This window comes from Pollachius pollachius, assembly GCF_949987615.1.
Source record: "Pollachius pollachius genome assembly, chromosome: 15".
NCBI classification, from domain to species: domain Eukaryota; kingdom Metazoa; phylum Chordata; class Actinopteri; order Gadiformes; family Gadidae; genus Pollachius; species Pollachius pollachius.
This window is the reverse complement of record NC_136948.1, coordinates 4,759,035-4,778,718: the sequence shown is the minus strand read 5'-3', so window position 1 is coordinate 4,778,718 and position 19,684 is coordinate 4,759,035. Positions and strand designations below refer to the sequence as shown.

General features: G+C 51.0%; 1 protein-coding gene across 3 annotated transcripts in view; it reads right to left on the bottom strand.

Annotated features, from left to right (window-relative positions):
* The window catches only part of actn1 (actinin, alpha 1), a 54,123-nt gene that overhangs the window by 33,042 nt on the left and 1,397 nt on the right, over positions 1–19,684 (bottom strand). The gene's annotated exons all lie outside the window — the stretch shown is intronic.

The following is a 19,684-nucleotide window of genomic DNA, read 5'->3' as shown; positions in this document are numbered from 1 at the left end:
TGTGCGTGAGTATCTGTGTGTGTGTGTGTGTGTGTGTGAGTAACTGTATGTGTGCGTGAGTGCCTATGTGTGTGTGTGTGTTTGCGAGAGTATCTGTGTGTGTCCGTGAGTAACTGTGCGAGAGTATCTGTGTGTGTGCATGAGTAACTGTGTGTGTGTGTTTGTTTGTGTGTGCGTGCGTGCGTGAGTATCTGTGTGTATATGCGTTTGCGTACGTGTGTGTGTGTTCAAGTAGAATTGATTTTTCTCAGTTGCAGTGGACTTTATGTTTCCATGGAAATGGGATCTCTGCATCAGACAGCAGGGAGAAGACCAGTCACTGTGAATCGGTGAACAAGACGCTGTCTGTAGTCATCAAAGTTAAAACTGTACTTCGCTCGTCTATTTCAAAGCGTGAGGTCAAATGTGTATACTTTATATAGATCAATAGATAGATATAGATATAGATCCACACGGACATGTACGGGGAATCTGGATGTAGATACTAGAAATGGAAATATATATCGATATATATTCTATAAGATGCTCTTCATAAATGAGGAAATAAATATGCAAACTACCAATAGATCAACTACTCAGTATCGTCTGCCCTCCATGCAAATACAGCACCGCACAAGGCTGGAGTGGAGTCCCTAGCGTGCTACGACTCTAACGTGGCGCAGTGTTTACATCTGGTTACGGCCCACAGTGGGCCCTGCGTATCTCTGGAGTCCCTAGCGTGCTACGACGCTAACTTAGCTGTGTTTACATCTTGTTAAGTCCCAAAGTTGGCCCTGCGTATCTCTGGAGTCCCTAGCGTGCTACGATGCTAACTTAGCTGTGTTTACATCTTGTTAAGTCCCAAAGTTGGCCCTGCGTATCTCTGGAGTCCCTAGCGTGCTACGACGCTAACTTAGCTGTGTTTACATCTTGTTAAGTCCCAAAGTTGGCCCTGCGTATCTCTGGAGTCCCTAGCGTGGTACGACGCTAACTTAGCTGTGTTTACATCTGGTTAAATCCCAAAGAGGGCCCTTCCGTATCTCTCCCCAGCCGAGTGCAGATTAGCCCTGGCAATCGCTGGCATGCAAACACACGCTAACAAGCTAACAGGAAACAGCTGGCATGGGCTCCGCCTGGCATCGCCGCGGCAACCCCGCTGTGCCCGACGCTTTTACAAGACGCCGTGGGGTTAATTAGTGCGGAGCTGCACCGAGGGAGCCGCTGCGAGGGGAGGACCTGAAGGAGGGCAGCCAGACCCCCCCCCCCCCCCCCCCCCCCCCCCCAATGAAAGCCGGCTCTGTCTCGCTGCCACTCGGGAGGGAAGCCACTTAACAGCTTCCTGGAGCAGCCGGGCCCTGGAGGGCCGCAATGAGGTCAGCGCTCGCATCCAGCGGGGAGGAGGAGCCAGGAGGAGGAGAAAGAGGTGGTGGAGGTGGAGGAGGAGAAAGAGGTGGAGGAGGAGGTGAAAGAGGTGGAGGAGGAGGTGAAAGAGAAAGAGGTGGAGGAGGAGAAGATAAGTGGAGGTGAAAGGTGGTGGTGGTGGTGGTGATGGAGGAGAAAGAGTTGGTGGTCGTGGTGGAGGTGGAGGAGAAGGAGGGGGTGGAGGAGGAGAAAGAGGTGGTGGTCGTGGTGGTAGGGCGGGTGAGGGGGGGGTGGAGGGGAGCTACGGGGGTCTGACCGACGGAAGGAAAATAAAATTACGGGGGAGTCGAGGTTTTGTGACGGGGAACATGGAAGAGGGAGAGATGGAGATTATATGGTGGGCTGTGTTTGAAGAGGCCCCTGACAGATACACCAGAAATTGAGATTGATCTGTTCCCAAAATAACACCGCGCCTCCGCCGGCCACCACCCGCGCTATCCGAGGCAGGAAGGCGCCGGAAGGACAGCCCGGGACCTTCTGAAGGTCACGCCTTCGGTTTCCAACGGAGAAAGAAATACTTTGGGCTGAGACTCAGTCGTCTCCCTCGAAGCTCGCTTAAACAAACAAACCCAAACATGGGTCTGGTCTCTCTTAAATTACCTCATCACTCCCAGACCAGGCCTCGAGACCGGGTCAGTGAAGGAGGAAGACGTCTCGACCTTCAGAATGTAGCAGGGAGGGTAAGGGTTAGGGTAAAGGCTCAGTTATGGTCCCACGTTGACGCAACGCACTGACCACGCAGTCGCTTCAACGCCGCCGTGACCCTGTTTTGGTTCTGTGTCGGGATTTGGTAAGCAGACCAATCACAGCGCCTGCTGCTGTGTCGCCTCGACGCAGGGTAAAACTTTTTGGGAGGCGCACGTCAGGCCCTTGCGGTGGACACAAGGAGGGTCTGCAAGGACGTAATGGCTCCGTAAACCCCCTTGCGTGGCGTCAACGTAGAACCATAACTAAGCCTTAAGGGTTAGCGCTGAGGAGAGTGTTAGGACTAGGGTTAGTGTGAAGGAGAGGGCCCGTCGGTTGAGGACCCCAGCAGACGTTCTGCTTGTTAAAAGGGACGGGAAAGGAAGAGTGCGCTTTGTATAGGCCGGCACATCGTTCTATTTATGGCACACAGTCATTCGAATCCAATTTGGATTTTGTGCTGGAATCACTTGTATCCCCTCCGCCTTTGGGAATCAGATACCGTCCAGTGTCTGTCCTGTGGAAGATTCAGGAAATGTGCGCACACTACTGATGCTTCCCCTGCCTTCCCCGGGGGGGCTGTCCTGGACCTTCTCAGTCCGCCTTCACGTCCCGCTGACGCCGACGGGATGACCTCAACCCAGAGAGGGAGCCTGCAGAATGAGCCTCCGGGTTTTGTGTAACTAAATCATACTTCAGCGGCAGCACCTGGAGGACTTACTGGCGGTCGTAAATACATCGAGGCCTCCTCCTCAACCCTTCCTGTCCCACTCCGACTCTCTCTCTACCCCCCCCCCCCCCCAGAACCCTCCCCTGGCTGTCCGGGGTCAGAGGTCAAGAGCGGGAGGAGGGACCGGCGTCAACCTCCTGGGCACGCCGCCAGTCCCCTGTCAGGAGGCCCTTCTCCATGGCAACCGTGTAGCCGACACACGCAGCGCTGCGGAGCCAGACGCCACGCGGCCGGACTTGAACATTTGCTTCCAATTATGTGGGAGCGCTACCTATCGCTCCTGAAGCTCCTGTGCTTTAGCCTTTCGTCTCTCTCCTGGTTCTCCTGACTCCTCCTTCCCCTAGCTCCTCTTTGCCAACACCTTCTCGTGCCTAGACACCTCCTGATGGCGTCTGGTTGCCTCCTGCCAGCCACTTCCTCCTAGCCACGTCCTTATCGTACCTGCTATCCAGCGACCTCCTGCTCATCTGCTCATAGCCAGCTCCTTATAGCCAGCTACCTCCTCCTTGCTCCTCCTAGCCACCAAATCCTAGCCCCTAGACATCTCCCCCTAGCCATCTTCTCTTAACTCCTAACCACCTCCTTTTAGTACCCAGTCACCTCCTCCTAACCTCCTCCTAACCAACTCCTCCTAACCACCTCCTTCTCCTCCTCCACCCAGTCACCTCCTACTGGTGTCCACTGTACAGCACCTCCTCCTGGTGTCAAGCCACCTCCTCCTCCTGACCGCCTCCTTCGTATCACCTCCCCCTAGCTCCTAAACTTGATCCTTTAATATTCTAAGATCCGGATCTCTCTGATGGCTGAAGCTCCTCTCTGCTCTCCGTCTGGTTGTTTTCTCAGCAGCGTGGATATTTCTGTAGCTGCGGCAATTTAGATGGTATGCTTTGATTGTGCTCCGCTTGGCCGGCGAGTCGCTTTGCATAAAACCATCTGCTAAAAGACTAAATGCTACCACTAGCTCCCAGCTCCCCGCTACTACTACGGTCTCGCTCCCTCCCGTTTAGCCCCTTCCCCCCTACCGCCCGGCCTCATTCATCAACTGCGGTTAGGAAAATATTTCCCGATTCCCGGCCAATTCCATATTAGTACAATCCCCTCGGCTGAAAGGAGCCAGCCAGCACAAGCCTCGGCACTCTGCAGAGGGGAGGAAAGGCAGAGCCGTCTGGCCGGGAGAGCTGCAGGAGAGACGCCTTCATCGCTGGGGTGAAGTTCCCAGGGATGTGTCAAGCTCTGGGTTGAACCGGAGAGATTCTGGCGTCCGAACGCCAAACCGATCCCACTCCTACCACGAAAAGAAACGTCTTTGAAAAAGGAGTCCGACCCGGCAAGTCAAGGAGCGAGCGTTATGACCGTCCGAGAAGCGCTTTGTAGAACGATAGAATCGTTTTAAGTGTAAGTTTTGTGTAAGTTAGTGTAAGTGTAAGTTAACGCCTTTATCCAAAGTGACTTACAACGGTTCACACACACGTTAACATCCACAGCGACTTAGAGCGGTTCAAACATACATCGGCTCCAGGACGGTAGATTCAACCATGCAAGGCGACAGCAAGCTCATCAGGAGCAGTTAGGGTGAGGTTGACTCGCTCGGGGGCACCTCGACAAATCGGCTGAGCCGGGATTCGAACTAGCAACCTTCCGATTATAGATCACAGCACCTCCTGAGCTATGCCGACGGACGCAGGCCAGTGTTCCAGTATCCCCGTAATACTAGAAGACAGGCCTGCCTTAATAACAGTACAACACTGTTCTGTAGCCGCGGCCGTGTGCCTGAAGGTTACTTGGCCACCTGCTCAGTGTGTCCCGGCGCTGTCCACTGCCAGGGGGATCAGAGTCCTGGTGGAAATCTTCCCGTTTGCTCGGAAAAACTGAGCTGCAAAACACCACCAGCCTGTCCCCATCAGTACAGCCCCCCTTCCTCCACCCAAAACTATCCCCCCCCACCGCACGCCCCCGCCCTCTGAGTCTGCGATACGGGTTCAGATTTGATCAAGACACTAAACTGATGACGTAGGGATACGGTTGTGTGAATGGTGCTCCGCCCATATCGTGATATGATTCATCAATCCAAGACCACGACTGAAACAAAGGGAGAGGCTGAAGTTCAGCTGCGGCGTTCAAACCTCTTCTCTCTTATGCTTATTTTTCTTTCCTCTTAACATATTGAACCTAATAATTGGTCCTGGGATAAACCGTGATACCAGCGTGATGCGGACCAACAAAACGCGCTATCATGACGGGTCGATATCTTAATCTCTCAAAGACCCAGCGTTTGGTCTCAAACGAAGACGTCGATAGCCCACCGACCCGTGCTACCCCAGCTGGAATGGGGGGGGGGGCGCTCCTCAGCCTTCTGCTGACTCAGGGGGTATGGATCGTCGGGCCCAGGCCCGGTTCTGTCGTCTCATCATCTAGAGCAGTGGTTCTCTAATGGGGGTACGCATGCCCCTAGGGCTACTTTGGAGTACTGCAGGGGGGTATTCAGAAAATAAAAATATATATATATATATATTCTGAAAGCTGGAAAATAGAAAAATCGAGAGAAAATAGACATCTAAATCTGACAACAACGGAAAGGAGAATGCGTGAAAAAGCCTTTCCAGAAACTGCATGTGGTCGGTTTCAGGAGGGATATATGTCAGTGTTCCTCTCCATCTGGCAGGGATATTACACTCAGACGGAAACGCTCCACCTGAATGTAGTTCCTCCTCAGCAGCTGAGTGGGAGGAGGTGAGGAGGAGGAGGGTGAGGGAAAGGAGAGGGGGAGGAGGGTGAGGGGAAACAGATGAGGAAGGGGGAGGGAAAACAGAGGAGGAGGAGGGAGAATAGAGGAGAGGAAGTAAAGAAGGAGGAGGAGGGAGAGGAGGTGAGGGACAATGAGGAGACAGAACGGAAGTGCGGAGAGGAGAAAATAGAGGAGGAGGAGGATGGGGAGGGAGAATATAGGAGGAGGGAGACTGGAGGAGGGGAAGTGAATAAGGAGAAAATAATCGGACACCCTAACCACAATGATGATGATGATGATGATGATGATGATGATGATGATGATGCCACAGAGAGGAGGTTTGTATAGGCCAGAAGTACCATACATTACCCAAAGAAAGACAGACGGACAGGCAGACCATCGAGAAGCCAGACAGGCGTGCAAACAGTCAGGTCAGTGCATACATTGAAAAGTTTCGCTTGCGTGTGCGAGCATGTGTGCTTAAATTTGATGTGCAGACACTTGCCAACATTTACCCACTCCAACCAAATCCTCTCTCTGCCTCTATTTATATCATGCTCTCATACTCTCTCCCTGCTTTTCTCTTTCTCTCTCTCCCTCTACCTCCCTCTCTCTCTCTCTGGCAGCCTGGTGTATTAGCTGCAGCATACTGGGAATATGAGGGGAACACACACACACACACACACACACACACACACACACACACACACACAGTAACTGCCGAATGCCGACTCAGCATAATCATAATCATTACACTTATCAACTGCTGACACTTTACGCTTTTGCACACGCTGCACACACACAGACACACACACACACTTACAGATGTAAGTGTATTCAACACTGTTACGTGGGGGTTTACACACACACACACCCACACACAGACTTGTGGGAACATACACACAGGTGTGTGTGTGTGCACACCCACACACACACCCTCCTGTCAGAGCGGATGTAGAGGGTGGGAGAGCCAGAAAGTTTGACGTTGACAAAAAATAGCACAATAAAAGTTCTCTCTGGCAACCCATTCAACCTGTTCCAGACTGTTCTGGGCTATAAATGCATATTCAGCATGCGGGGGGGGCGAGGGGGGTATACACTTGTGCCTGTGTGTCCTATTGTGTTTGTGCGTCAAGGCAAACATGTGTGCGCACTTGATTGCATTCAATGCATGTGTGTATATATATAGATATACACTCTATACGTGACTTCTGTGTGCATGTGCGCCTGCGTGTGTGTTTGTGTGGCGTGGAGCAGCCTATCCCGAGTTCACCCTACACATTCACCCTGCAAACCGGTGTTTTCTTTAACCTCGTCTGTGGTTTCTCCTCGTGAGACATCTTGTCGCGTGTGACGCACGGCCGTTGATCAGTCATGTGGTGTTACGCCCACCTAGACTTCGAGAGACCCCCTTTACCAGGCAGTCAGAGTGCAGTGAGAGCTGGGAGTAGCAGTGTGGTGTACTGTGTAGGGGCCATAAAGCTAGCCGGTTGCTATGACGACCACAGAGGCACAAAGGGCCTTCAAACGAACAGCCTGCATTTAGCACAACCACAACACACACACACAGCCATGTGCACGCACACATCCGTCACGCACACACACAGCCACCCTTATGCCTGCACACACACACACACACACACACACACACACACACACACACACACAGCCACCCATGTGCATGCACGCACACACACACACACACACACAAAAGTACAGTGTGAATGTTACTCCTGAACACATCTATCACACACACACACACACACACACACACACTCACACTCACACACTGAAATGTGCCGTGGGCTCGTCATGCCGTAGAGCAGTTTACAGAGACACAGACGATCACAAAGAATACCGTTCAGCTGACCCCAGTTCAGCTGACCCCGGAACATTCAAATCCTACTCAAATCAGCCGGTAGTTGATACGCCCAACAACACGGAGAGCCCGCCCCCAGACACACATCACCCTTGCCTGATTGGCTCGGGGACCAGTCTGTTGGGAATCGAGGTGGGCCCGTCTCTCCAGGCTAGGCTAGGCTACGATAAGCTAGGAAGTGACAGTTCATTTATGCTAACCTGAGGGTAGTGCTCCTTAGGGAGGAACAGAGCTTGTTTTGGAGATACTTGTGGCGTCTGTGGGGGAGTTTTACAGTTGGACTCCACCGCACACGCACACGCACACGCACACACACACACACACACACTCTTTTGAGCATTTGTACCAAAAATACAACTCTGTGGAACAGTATTAATCTTTTTGTGTAATTTTAGCGCATATTTTCTTTCACTGCTGTTTATTAGTTTTCGTCTACAGAGCCGCCACACGTCGCCATGGTAATGAGAGATTAATGATCAACGGGCACGTTGAATTATCGTCCAACAAAAGACAATATATTTCTTGGGCTCCCACCAACATGTTTTACACTCCCAGACCCATTTAAAACCAGTCAGGGCACTGGAAGTCTGACAACGCGAAGAAGGACGCAATTAAGTCAAACACGGTAACTGGTTACACTGCAGCAGGCCTACCGGTGGCGTCCCCGACACGTTGACTTGACCGGTGTGCACACCTGATATTCAAATCCAGTAGGGTGACTCGCTCACTAGCCCTATTGTTTCCGGTGCAGGTGTCGTACATTTACATGGAGCAGAGACAACAGCGTGTGTTGGGGGAGGTGAGTCGAAGACAGAAACACACTTCCTAAAGGAACACAGGGGTAGCGAGGGACTGAAGGGTGTGTGTGTGTGTGTGTGTGTGTGTGTGTGTGTGTGTGTGTGTAGGTGAATGCAGGTGTTTGGACAGCAGTGTCAACACAGCGTGATGCTAGCTGTGTAGCAGCTAGTCCCAGACCCCCAAAGCCCCTCTAAGCACAGCCTGACGGGACATTAGGGGGCCCCGCAGACTTCCTCTGGGGGTCCCGGGGTTTCTGGGGCTGGGGGGTCCCATGGTCCTCCTGTCGGGGCTGAGATGGATCCTAAAATGGGCGGGGCTAGTGTTGGCCTTGACTTAAGCAGCATTGACTGAAGCATGACTTAAGCAGCATTGACATGAATTGACTTGAGCAGCATTGACTTAAATTGACTGAAGAAACATTGACTTAAAATGGGAGGGGATACTGTTGGGCTTGACTTAAGCATGACTTAAGTAGCATTGACATAAAATGGGCAGGGCTAGTTTGGGGCTGGGAGGCGGTCTCACAGCCCATTTTAACTGAGCATATCGGTGAATAATTGTGCGAAACATCGTGTTCCGAGACATTTACACAGAACATCGACCTTGAAACGAGCGTAACATGTGTTTTTGGAAAGGCAGTGGTAAACCGCTCTCCGTGTAGGTGTGCAAGGGTTCATCCTGACCTCGAGGGGTTAAGCATTAATTCCTTGTTTTCAAATTAAGAGCGTGCCGTGGACATGCCAGTAGACCCTACAACACCTATTTTGTGGTCTGTGAGATCTCAGAGTGGAGTGACGGAAGCACAGGAGAGTTCACCTCCACCTTCTCGGTTTCACTGTCGTGGGAAGGTTTCAGTTGTTGGAATGACTATGAAATGAGAGCTGGGTTTTTTACCTTTTGGAGAGAGAAATGAGTCGAGAGCCAGCAACCATTTCACATAAATCACAGCCGTGCTCATGAGAGACCCCATAACCTCCTGACTATAAATGGAGAGAGCTACGCATGCTAGATTGATTAGCATTGCGTGCTAGCTTAACTTGAACAGATCTCTCCGTAGCACACTAGGAAATATACAAATAAATGTATATTAGGTGGATCCAGGCGCAACAATAACTAAACAAAATAGTAAGTAAAGCCGATTTTTATGCACGCTAACAATTGTTTCTTTCTTCACATTTGCCTTGCCTCAGGCGGCAAACATTTCAGAATAAAAGCCCAGATAAAGCCACCCATCAATTCCCCTGGGGTTGATTTATGACTTCCCACTTCAGTGATACTACAACGCTTCTGTTCTGCACCCATCGCCTGGTTACCACACACACAAACATCCCCGCTCCTGCCACATCCCTCGCTTGGTGAGAGTCTGTGGTTTCTAGTCTGTTGGTTCCCAGTCTGCGGTTCCCAGTCTGTTGTCTCCAGTCACACACGAGATCGTTTAAAATAATTATCCTGTGCTCTCCACACGAGACTTCTGGCTAGGATGATTAGCTGCAGTAGCACTAGTGGGAATGGGTTGTCCGGGAAGCTGTTGCTTCCCGGCAGCCAATCAGGGATGAGCCCTGTTTGAACGGGCCAATAGCAACCACAGGACCACCATCCGTGACAGGCCGTCAACAGCGTGCTTTTCCGAACGTTAACTTTCAGGGCTGAAGAAAACGTGGAGCTAATCCACCATCAGCTTTAATCAAAGTGTACCTCTCTCACCCTCCCTTCATCCCATATCTCTCTCCATTTCGCCCTGTTTCTCACACCATATCTCTCATCTTTGTTTCTCTCTGTCTCTCACCCCATATCTTTCTCCCTCCATCTCGCTCTGATTCTCTCCCCCTCTCTCCTGTATCTCTCCCTTCTCTTAATTTCTCCCCCTCCCTCCAGCCTTCACCTCCCTCCCTTATTCTCTACTTCCTTCCAGCCTCTCTCCATCCCTCTCTCTCTCCTTCCTTCCAGCATAGAGTGTTGACCATCATCTATGAGGCAGAGGCGGCCCTTGAGACTCGAGTGCCTCGCTCAGAGAACCGGCCAGAGGTCATGTGACCCGGGCCAGCCTGTAAGGTGAGCCGCTTTGAGCACCTGCTGCTGGCAGTCAGGTAACAAACATCCCAAACCACTGACAAACAGCATTCTCTCTCGCTCTCCCTCTCCCTCTCGTAACTTCTCTCTGAACCGATCGATCAATAACAGATCAGATACTGATTTCAATTCCAGACATTGAAACTCGTTCCAGTTTAGAAAAAAAGGGGAAGTTGGGCGATGTAGCGGAACGACCGGCCCTCGGCGAGCATGACCGCGTGTCTGACGTGCGTACCGTCAACACGACGTATTGATCTGTACCGTCATAGAGATCTGATCATCTGGGTCGTTCACTATTGATTGTTGTTGTTGTTGTTGTGGTGATGGCAGCTCTGTGCTGTCAAGCATTATGGGTGTTTAGAGACATTCAGAGTCGTTGTGCGTTTTGAAAGCCATTTGGGGACATTATTGATTGAGCCAATCACAGCGAGCGCACAGCTAGCCAAAGCGTAGCTGACCGATATTCAGAAATACTGCTTCTTGACACATTATTCAGGCCAAAAATGCTTTTGAATATGCCAGAGGATAGGAGAGGAGATAAAAACCACAGTCTAGGGAAGCAAAGTGAAAAGAAAACATTCTTCAAGCAGTTAACACCCACTCACCACCACAATAAAAGCGTAGCACAAGGGGGCTGAGCTGGAGGCAGATACACAGTGAAGAACAAAATGACCAATTAGAGAGCAGGATAAATACACAAATAAAAGTAAAAGAACCCACATTATTATTATTGGGTTATGCAACGGTGCTGCTGTTTGCTCCGTGTTGGCTTTTCAAAATAAAAGCTCTTATTCCTGCCTGTTTGGAATGGCACAGCCAGGATGAAAACCAGATCCAGAAAGCATGAGGATGAGTTTCAAAGGAGTCGGGGGCGGTCTGGTGGGTGGGAGCGAGGGGAGGGTCTGGCAACCAAAATGGAAATATCAGTTGGCCATCTGATAAGCCCGGCGGCCATCTTGGTGGGCGATGATAAATTATTCACTGGGAACTGACAACGCGACAAAGGATGGGCCACCCGACATGCTTCCTTTGTGCTCAGACCTCAAAGGACTCCCTTGTGCTCCTTCGTCTCCTCTCCCACCTCCACCCGCCCCGCCTCCCCTCCTCACCTGCGTCACAATCCCCCCTGCCCCCCCCCCCCCCGCCCACCTGACCTACAGAATGGAAGGTGTGGCCGGCGGCGGCGTTGCCTCGGTGTCTGCTTACTCAAAGACGACTCCCTCCTCCTCCTCCTCCTCCTCTAGCTAGCTAGCGCCAAGACGCGCCGCAGCTGCGGCTACTATCGCTGCTGCACCCGTGCGTGCCGCGTGCATGGCGGGGCATGCGGGCAGCACGGGCCGCGACCACGCCCACATGCGTTGCCCCGGGCGACAGAACACGAAAACATTAAAAAAAAAAAACTTTAACTTCCCTTACAGCGAAGTGTAGTTGGGGATGTGTTGTTGGGGCGTCCCCGTAAAGCGCGTACCATCAAGGCTCAGTCCTTACCGCGGCAGCCGCGGTTCGATTCCTGCCCGTGGTCCTGAGTCTTCCCCTCCCTCTCCCAGACCTTCCTGTCTAACTCCCTCTGCAAGAAAAGCCTGCAAAAATAAATATTTGACAGAGAATGCGCTGTTGTCTAGCTGCCAACAGTGGAGAGCAAATAACAACTCTTATCAAAACAAAAAAGGACAAACAACAGCAACAAAGTAGACGTTTTGTCGTCGTCGTGGTTGACGTCTGAATCCCATGGGTACAGCGATGCCTGTATCCATGGGTACGACCATGTCTTTACTCATGGATACAACCATGTCTGTACTCACTGGTACAAGGATGAGTGGTCCCATGCAGAGGAATGCGTGTGTTTTGCTGCGGTTTGATTAACAGTATTAGCAGTAGAAATACTCGACCCTCCCCGCCCCCACAACCCTTCCATGAGCTTCTGGAACGTCCAGCGTGCGTCAGGGCCACCTGTGAAAGCCTATTTGCAGGCCCAGGGGCCCGATGAGCCCAGGGCCCCCCAAGTGGAGACATGTGACGGCGTGGTCTGAGGTTTCGTTTCTCCACGGGTTCCAGACGGATTCTACAGCACCCCCCTCCCGTGTTCTCCTGACAGGAAGTGATGTCGTGACCCCTAATCCCACGCTGGAATTCCCAGCGCAACGATAGGGTCGGCTCCGAGCACAGGCTGCCGTTGCCGCGGGATACACGTTCCCCCCGGGCGCTGCCGAGACCCCGGGAACGCTGTTTGTTTGATTTGGGCAAAGAAATTAAACGTCCACTCCGCTCTTCCCGGGACGGCGGGGTCCGGGAGTCGAACGCTTGTGAGAACCAAGCGGTTCTTGCCGGGGCCCCTGCCCTATAAAAAGAGCCGCTCTAGCAGGCTGTGAAAACAGGCCCCGGCGCGCTCTGCACGGAGGCCCAGATGTTGGGAGCGGAACGTGACAACAGCAGCCGAGCAACGAGCAAGCGTCCGGTACGAGCGGACCGGATCACAGACAAAACAGCCGTATCATCGCGTGAGATCTGCGTCTAGCGAAGTTCAGGAGTCAACGCGCAAAAACATGGAGCTTGTTTTAATTCCCAGGACAGACGAAGTGGCTGTGACTGGCGTTTCCCTCGCAGACGGCACGGAAGGAAATGCTTTCTTCGTAACGCAACCGTCTGGAAATGGAGGTATTTGTGGTCCACCGAGGAAAAGGATTTAAAAAACTACAAATCACCATGAAGGACGGGTCCCCTAAGGGAGGCAGGGGGCGGGGCCAAGCTGTGATCCGGGACAGCGGGGCGGAGCCAAGCGAGCCCAGGAGGGAGTAATTGAGTAATGGCGCTCGGAACATGCATCATGTATGAGTGTAGGAGTTCATGTAGAAGTCGTGTGTTAAATAAAAGAACAGGCAGGACACACCGATAGCTACTGTAGATCATCTGTCAAGCAGGCCGCCAGATAGACGGAACTGTAGGTGGATATATGGATAGAAACAGCTGACATAGATGGATACTGTGCACAGACAGATGAAAAGATAGGTTGGCAAATAGATAGAAAATGAAGAAATATATAGACATACATGCAGACAGAGAAACTGTGGATAGATAGGAAAATAGACAGAGAGATACTGTGGATTGGTAGATGAATATACACAGACAGACATAGATACTGTGGATAGGTAGATGAATAGACAGACAGAAGGACAGATAGAAAGACACTGTGGATAGATACCGGTAGATGAATAGACAGACAGAAAGACAGACATAGAAACTGTGGATAGAAAGATGAATAAACATAAAGACAGATAGATGTGGATAGGTAGCTGAATAGATAGACAGACGGACAGACAGCGAGACAGACACAGAGAGAGAGAGAGAGAGACAGAGAGAGAGAGAGAGAGAGAGAGAGAGGTCCAGGCCGGCGTGTTCGGGGGTGTTCTGCTGACCGCAGCGCTGCAGATAATGAGATGAATCGCCTAATTACTCGACGGTCACCCCTGGCAGCGTGTTTACCCCTGCTCGGCTTTCAGCCGCAACAAAGGGGAGGCGGCCGCCTGGAACACACCGCACCACCGCGGTGTGGTCGGCCGGGGGCCTCGCCACACCACGGTGTAGTGGCCGCCGCAGGCCCCACCACAACACCAGGTTTAGAGCAGAGGACGGGACGTGGAGACGGGCCGGGAAGTGGGATGGACCTGTGAGCAAGGCAGTGCAGATCGGAATCCAACCGGCAGCCTCGACGAGACACACCGCTTAGTTCAGAGGAATTATCGAGCCGTCCGTAAAGGTTTGTTATTTAGTGAATGTTTAAAAAGGCCAAAGCACATATATTTGAATCGCGGCCCGAAGCAGAAACAGAATGCTATTGTTTTTAGGGCGCCACTCACAAAAGGCAGCGAGGCTCTCACTCGCCTCCTTAAGGACTCGAGTTCCACTTCGTATACGGAAACCCAAAGAGTTTATTTTGGGTCCATCCCGACCGTGTGTGGCCGTGTGTTTTGGGCTCAAGACGGGCGTGGGAGGCGTTCTGGATGGAGCAAAGTGCGGGATGAACACTTCTTCTCTAATAGCGGGCGGCAGAGGGAGGGTGGCAGGGTTCAACAGTTTGTCTAAATGAAAATGAACCCAGCCTCCAGCGCTCAGCACCCAATCTCTCCGTGTCTCCAGCCCCGAAGAATTGATGCTGATGGCACGGTGCTGAGGAGAGAGCAGGGGGGAGGAGGAGGAGGAGGAGGAGAAGTAGGGGGGGGGAGACAGAACACTAAGGAGCAACAGCAGCAGAAAACAAGCAGACCAAATACTTGTGGTTTCTGCAGCGATGCGACACCAGCAGGTCATGCTGATGAAGACCTAGTCATGCAGTCTCTCTTCCTCGTCCATCTTCCTCAATAGAGATCATGACATGGGATACGTGCATGGGGCCTTGCCCTGATTGGCTGAGAGGGGTGCCCCCGGGCCTTGGGCCGGGTGTCGACAGTTGAACCCCATTAGTCATAGCAAACAAGGGGCGAAGAGAGAGCAGGGGCCCGGGAGGTCTGAAGGAAAGCCCCTTCATTCTGACTATGACAAATTCTACCCATTTGTGACATAACAAGTGTCCAACCACATGCCTGATGGATAGATCAACCTACTGCCAGCCTACCCAGTGGATTGTACCGGTTGACCTGTTAAACCCGGTAGGTTGACCTACCCAGGTAGGTAGATGACTTGGCAGGTAGGTTGGCACTACCACTACCACGTGACGGCACAAATGGGTTGATTCTGAAATTACTTGCGTATCAAACTGACACGTGGTTAAAAATAAGGCGGCCATTATCCATGATACCAGGGCCGAGACAGGCAGGGAGGCAAAGAAACGCCTGACTCCCGCTAAGACATGCCACTTCCTCATGTGTAACTGTCCACAAGTTCCCCGGGACGAGAGCAGCAGACGGAAGACAAACTGTCGGTGGTGAGCAGTTGGCAGTTTGACGTTTTCTTCCAACTGCCTCCAAACGTTTTCTTCCAAAAGGTTGATACGCGATTCATACGCTCATGTTAATGATGCCGGAAAGGCCCCACATCAAATGGGTTTGTGCCAACTTCGCAAGGGCCTATCGCTGAGTGCAGCTCCACCGGGGGAAGATGTGGTCTGCGGTTCCCTCCTCCACTGCCCAAGAGCGCATGGAAGGTTGCTGATGGATGGATGGATGATTGTATTTGCCCAGCCCTGCCTGGCCATTGGAAGTACTGAAGTGGTTTGAAGAAATCGGTTTAGATGGAGCTGCACAGGCGTATATCTAGAGAACATACACTCAGTGTGGAAACCACTAAGGGAGGGCGGATATTCTACTTCGAAGACGGTCGAAACCAAAGAGTGTTCTTGTCGGAGCCAGAGTCATCCCATCACATGAGACAAGACACAGCCGGCTGGATACAGACACACACGTTTCCATTCATACTCATGTTTAATGTAGGGAGCAGAACAGACTCTTCAGCGCACAATGTCTTCGTTCAGCATAAGAGCGGCTTGCCAAAATCCTTGGCAGTGGAACGGGAATTCGCTCCTCTTTTTATTTTATATGCCACGGCCATCCTTTTTCATTGGCCACCAAGAGCACCAGGGTGCATCATGGGAGTGTAAGAATCTGATGACAGTGCATTTTCTGTCCATTGCACTCTTTAACGTGATCCTATTGTGGGCCATTATGCAATTTAGCAAATTGCTGCTGTTGTGTAAATCTGCAAATCATGGTGTACTGTGTAGCCTTCCAGGCATAACTGAAACAAGGTGTTGGTCATATACTGTTGGCTAAGTGTTGCATTTGAGTCATTATCTGGTTGCACATAAACCAGTTGAACCCCCGGTCTTACACTATGTGAATCATTACTCAAGTTAATTTCCCTTTTTGCCATTATACCGAAATTTACTTTGTGATAGATGGTGTGAGCAGGAGTAGGTTTTAGTAGTATTTAAGAGGAAATGGTTACCAGGTGGGAGTGAGATTATTATTAACTCACTCTTGCTTGGAAAACACTCAGTCAGGGAAATACAAATTGAAAACAAATCAAAGAGTTGAGAATAACGAACAGAACAGAACTCTGTTTCTGAGTTCTAATCCCACAGCTGATGCTTGCCTTTGTGTTATTCAGCTAGCATCAGAATAGAAGCTAGCGTTAGCCTTAGGTGTTACATACTTTGAGTAGGTCAATTGTATGCCATTGTGTACTATGGTTTTACATACTATAACTTGTTATAAGTATAAGTTTACTATTTGTTTGTGTTTCATTGGCTCAGGTCAGACCATTCACAACGGTTGATCTAATATGGCTGGATGCCGCCAATTTGTCCCACCTTTCGATAATCTGATTGGTTTAAGGTCTATCCAATAGCGTCTAGACGCTTCTTCTGCACCTTACGGCCTTGGAAATCGATAACAAACTCAGAGGTTCCAGACTAACACATAGGCAAATTGGTCCTGCGATTCCAGGCTATATAATGTGTTATGTTTCCACTCAGTAGCAACCAGCTCCTCCGCCCCTGATGGTGTAAGAGAGCTGTTGAGTTTAAGTGGTGAACGGTGACAACTTCACGGATTACTCACTACAGCTTGAGACAAGCTTCCCCATTTCTGTCACACAACGAGCTGGTTCCCCTGAAATGTGAATTCACTGTGCACAACGCCAGGCCTGGAAACAGGATTCACTGAGCACCACGGCAGGCATGGAAACATGGATTCACTGAGCAAAACGCTGGGCCTGGAAACATGGATTCACTGAGCACCACAACCGGCCTGGAAACATGGATTCACTGAGCACCATGCCAGGCCTGGAAACAGGCTTCACTGAGCATCACCCCAGGCCTGGAAACATGGATTCACTGAGCACCACGCCAGGCCTGGAAACATGGATTCACTGAGCACCACGCCAGGCCTGGAAACAATTTTCACTGAGCATCACGCCAGGCCTGGAAATGTGAAAATGTGGATTCACTGAGCACTGTGCCAGGCCAGGAAACATGGATTCACTGAGCACCAGGCCTGGCCTGGAAACGTGAATTCACTGAGCACCACACCTGGAAACATGGATTCACTGAGCACCACACCTGGAACCGTGGATTCACTGAGCACCACACCTGGAAACGTGGATTCACTGAGCACCACACCTGGAAACGTGGATTCACTGAGCACCACACCATGCAGTGATTCACCCTCGCCAACGTTCTGCTTTGCAACCCTTTCCTGGCATCTCTTACGCCCAGCCTGACTCGGCATGTTACTCTCTGTGCAGTTACACATCACTACACCCATAAAAACGCACAAAACGCAATTGATGCAGTTGAACTGTTTGCTAGAGTTGATACTTGTCTTAGTATCTTTTATTTCGCTGTAGTTAAACATTTTTCAGGCTGCCATCAGGGTCCAAATTATCTTTGAGAATGTCTGCTGTATTATGCTGGATCTACCACAAGGAGAGATCAAGTCAGCAACTCTGTTTCACAAGGCTCAGTTTAGTTGAATAGGAAATTGCTAAACTATTACTATGCCCTGACTGGTACGGATTGTCTACAGGAATGAGGGTGTGTGTGTGTGTGTGTGTCGAATGTGTGTATTGAATGTGTGTGTGTGTGTGTGTGTCGAATGTGTGTATGTGTGTGTGTGTGTGTGTGTGTGTGTGTGTACGTGTGGAATGTGTGTGTGTGTGTGAAATGTTTGTGTCTATGTGTCGAATGTGTGTGTGTGTGTGTTTTGAATGTGTGTGTGTGTGTGGGTGTCAGTGTGTGTGAAATGTGTGTGTATCAGTCGAATGTGTGTCGGATGTGTGTGTTTGTGTAGCAGGATGGGTATGGGAGGGCGTGATAGTGTGTGTGAGTGCTTGTGTGTACGTGTGTGGCAGGGAAGAGGGGGGGGAGGAGTGATTTACGAGCAGAGGCCAATCAGAAATCCATCTAATTTCCTTATAAGGGCATGCCTGGACAAATTAGGGCTAGGGGCTATCACCTGCGCTCCACCTTCCTGTTCGCTGCACCACCCCCGGCACCCCAAGAGAGAGAGAGAGAGAGAGAGAGAGAGAGAGAGAGAGACGCTGAATAACAGACGGAGAGAGAGACACTGGAATAAGATTAGAGAGAGAGACACTGGAATAGAGAGAGAAAGGTAGACAGAGAGACACTGAATCGACAGAGGGAGAGTGAAAGTCTGAGTAAGAGAGAGAGACGGAGAGGGGAGATAGACAGAGAGGGGAGATAGACAGAGAGGGGAGATAGACAGAGAGGGGAGATAGACAGAGAGGGGAGAGAGAGAGATAGAGAGGGGAGAGAGAGAGAGGTAGAGAGGGGAAAGAGAGACAAAGAGGAGAAAGGGAAAAGGGGGACAGAGGGACAGGGAGAGAGAGCGAGAGAGAGAGAGAGACCAAGACAGAAAGAGAGAGACAGGGAAATGAGAGAGAGGAGGAGAGTGAGGCAGAGACACCTGGCTAAAGAGTCAGATGGTAAGATAAGCGTCTTTATGCTGGAGGTCAGGTTATGACTTGTATCATAGGGGAAGTATTCACACGCTCCTCCTGCAGACCTCCTCGTGTCAATGAGACTGGGACGCCTTTATCATCCTATGCCTCTTTCTGTGTGTGTGTGTGTGTGTGTGTGTGTGTGTGTGTGTGTGTGTGTGTGTGTGTGTGTGTGTGTGTGTGTGTGTGTGTGTGTGTGTGTGTGTGCTTGCTTGTGTGTGTATTACTTTGTATTACTGTGGATGTGGATGTGTGTGTGTATATGTGTGTCAGAAGTGCATTCCTGTTTCGAATGGCTGTCCTCCGACTCCACATATCCAACCTCCAACAAGCCAACTGTCTCTGGACAGCATCATCACACAGTCTTCCAACACACGGGTGATAAACAGTCCAACTCTGACATGATCCACGTCACACCAAACAGACTTCACTTTAAAGTCTGGAACTCTATCCAAACTTTCAAGGAAGCTAGGCTATATATTTGATGCTGGTTAGTGGCGGATGCTTCCTATATTATAGCGGGTTTCTATCGGCGTCACCGCCTGGTCCCTTCCTCCTCCACCTTTAAACGCCCTCCCTCCTCCCGGTAGCAGCAGCAGCTCAGCCTAGCGATGACATAATTACAGAAACCAGAAACCGGAGCGCTTTCAAAGCACAAAAAATACAAGTAGGGGAGAAAGTTTTCCAACTGCAGCCGAGAGGGGCCGAATATGACCATTTTTGGGCAGGCTGGCTGCCTCGCAAGCCCAGCCCAAACCACAGGCCGGGTTACTAGGATCCCACCGCCTTCCTCCGCTCCCCCCTTTCCCCCCTCAAAGGCGCACGCAGTAAAGTCTGGGAAACAAGCGGGTAGAAAAATGTAACACTCATTCTTAAAATCAACACATCGGTATTCTCGGCAGCCCTACAGTACGTCACTCGGAGAGTTCTGACATACACACACGAC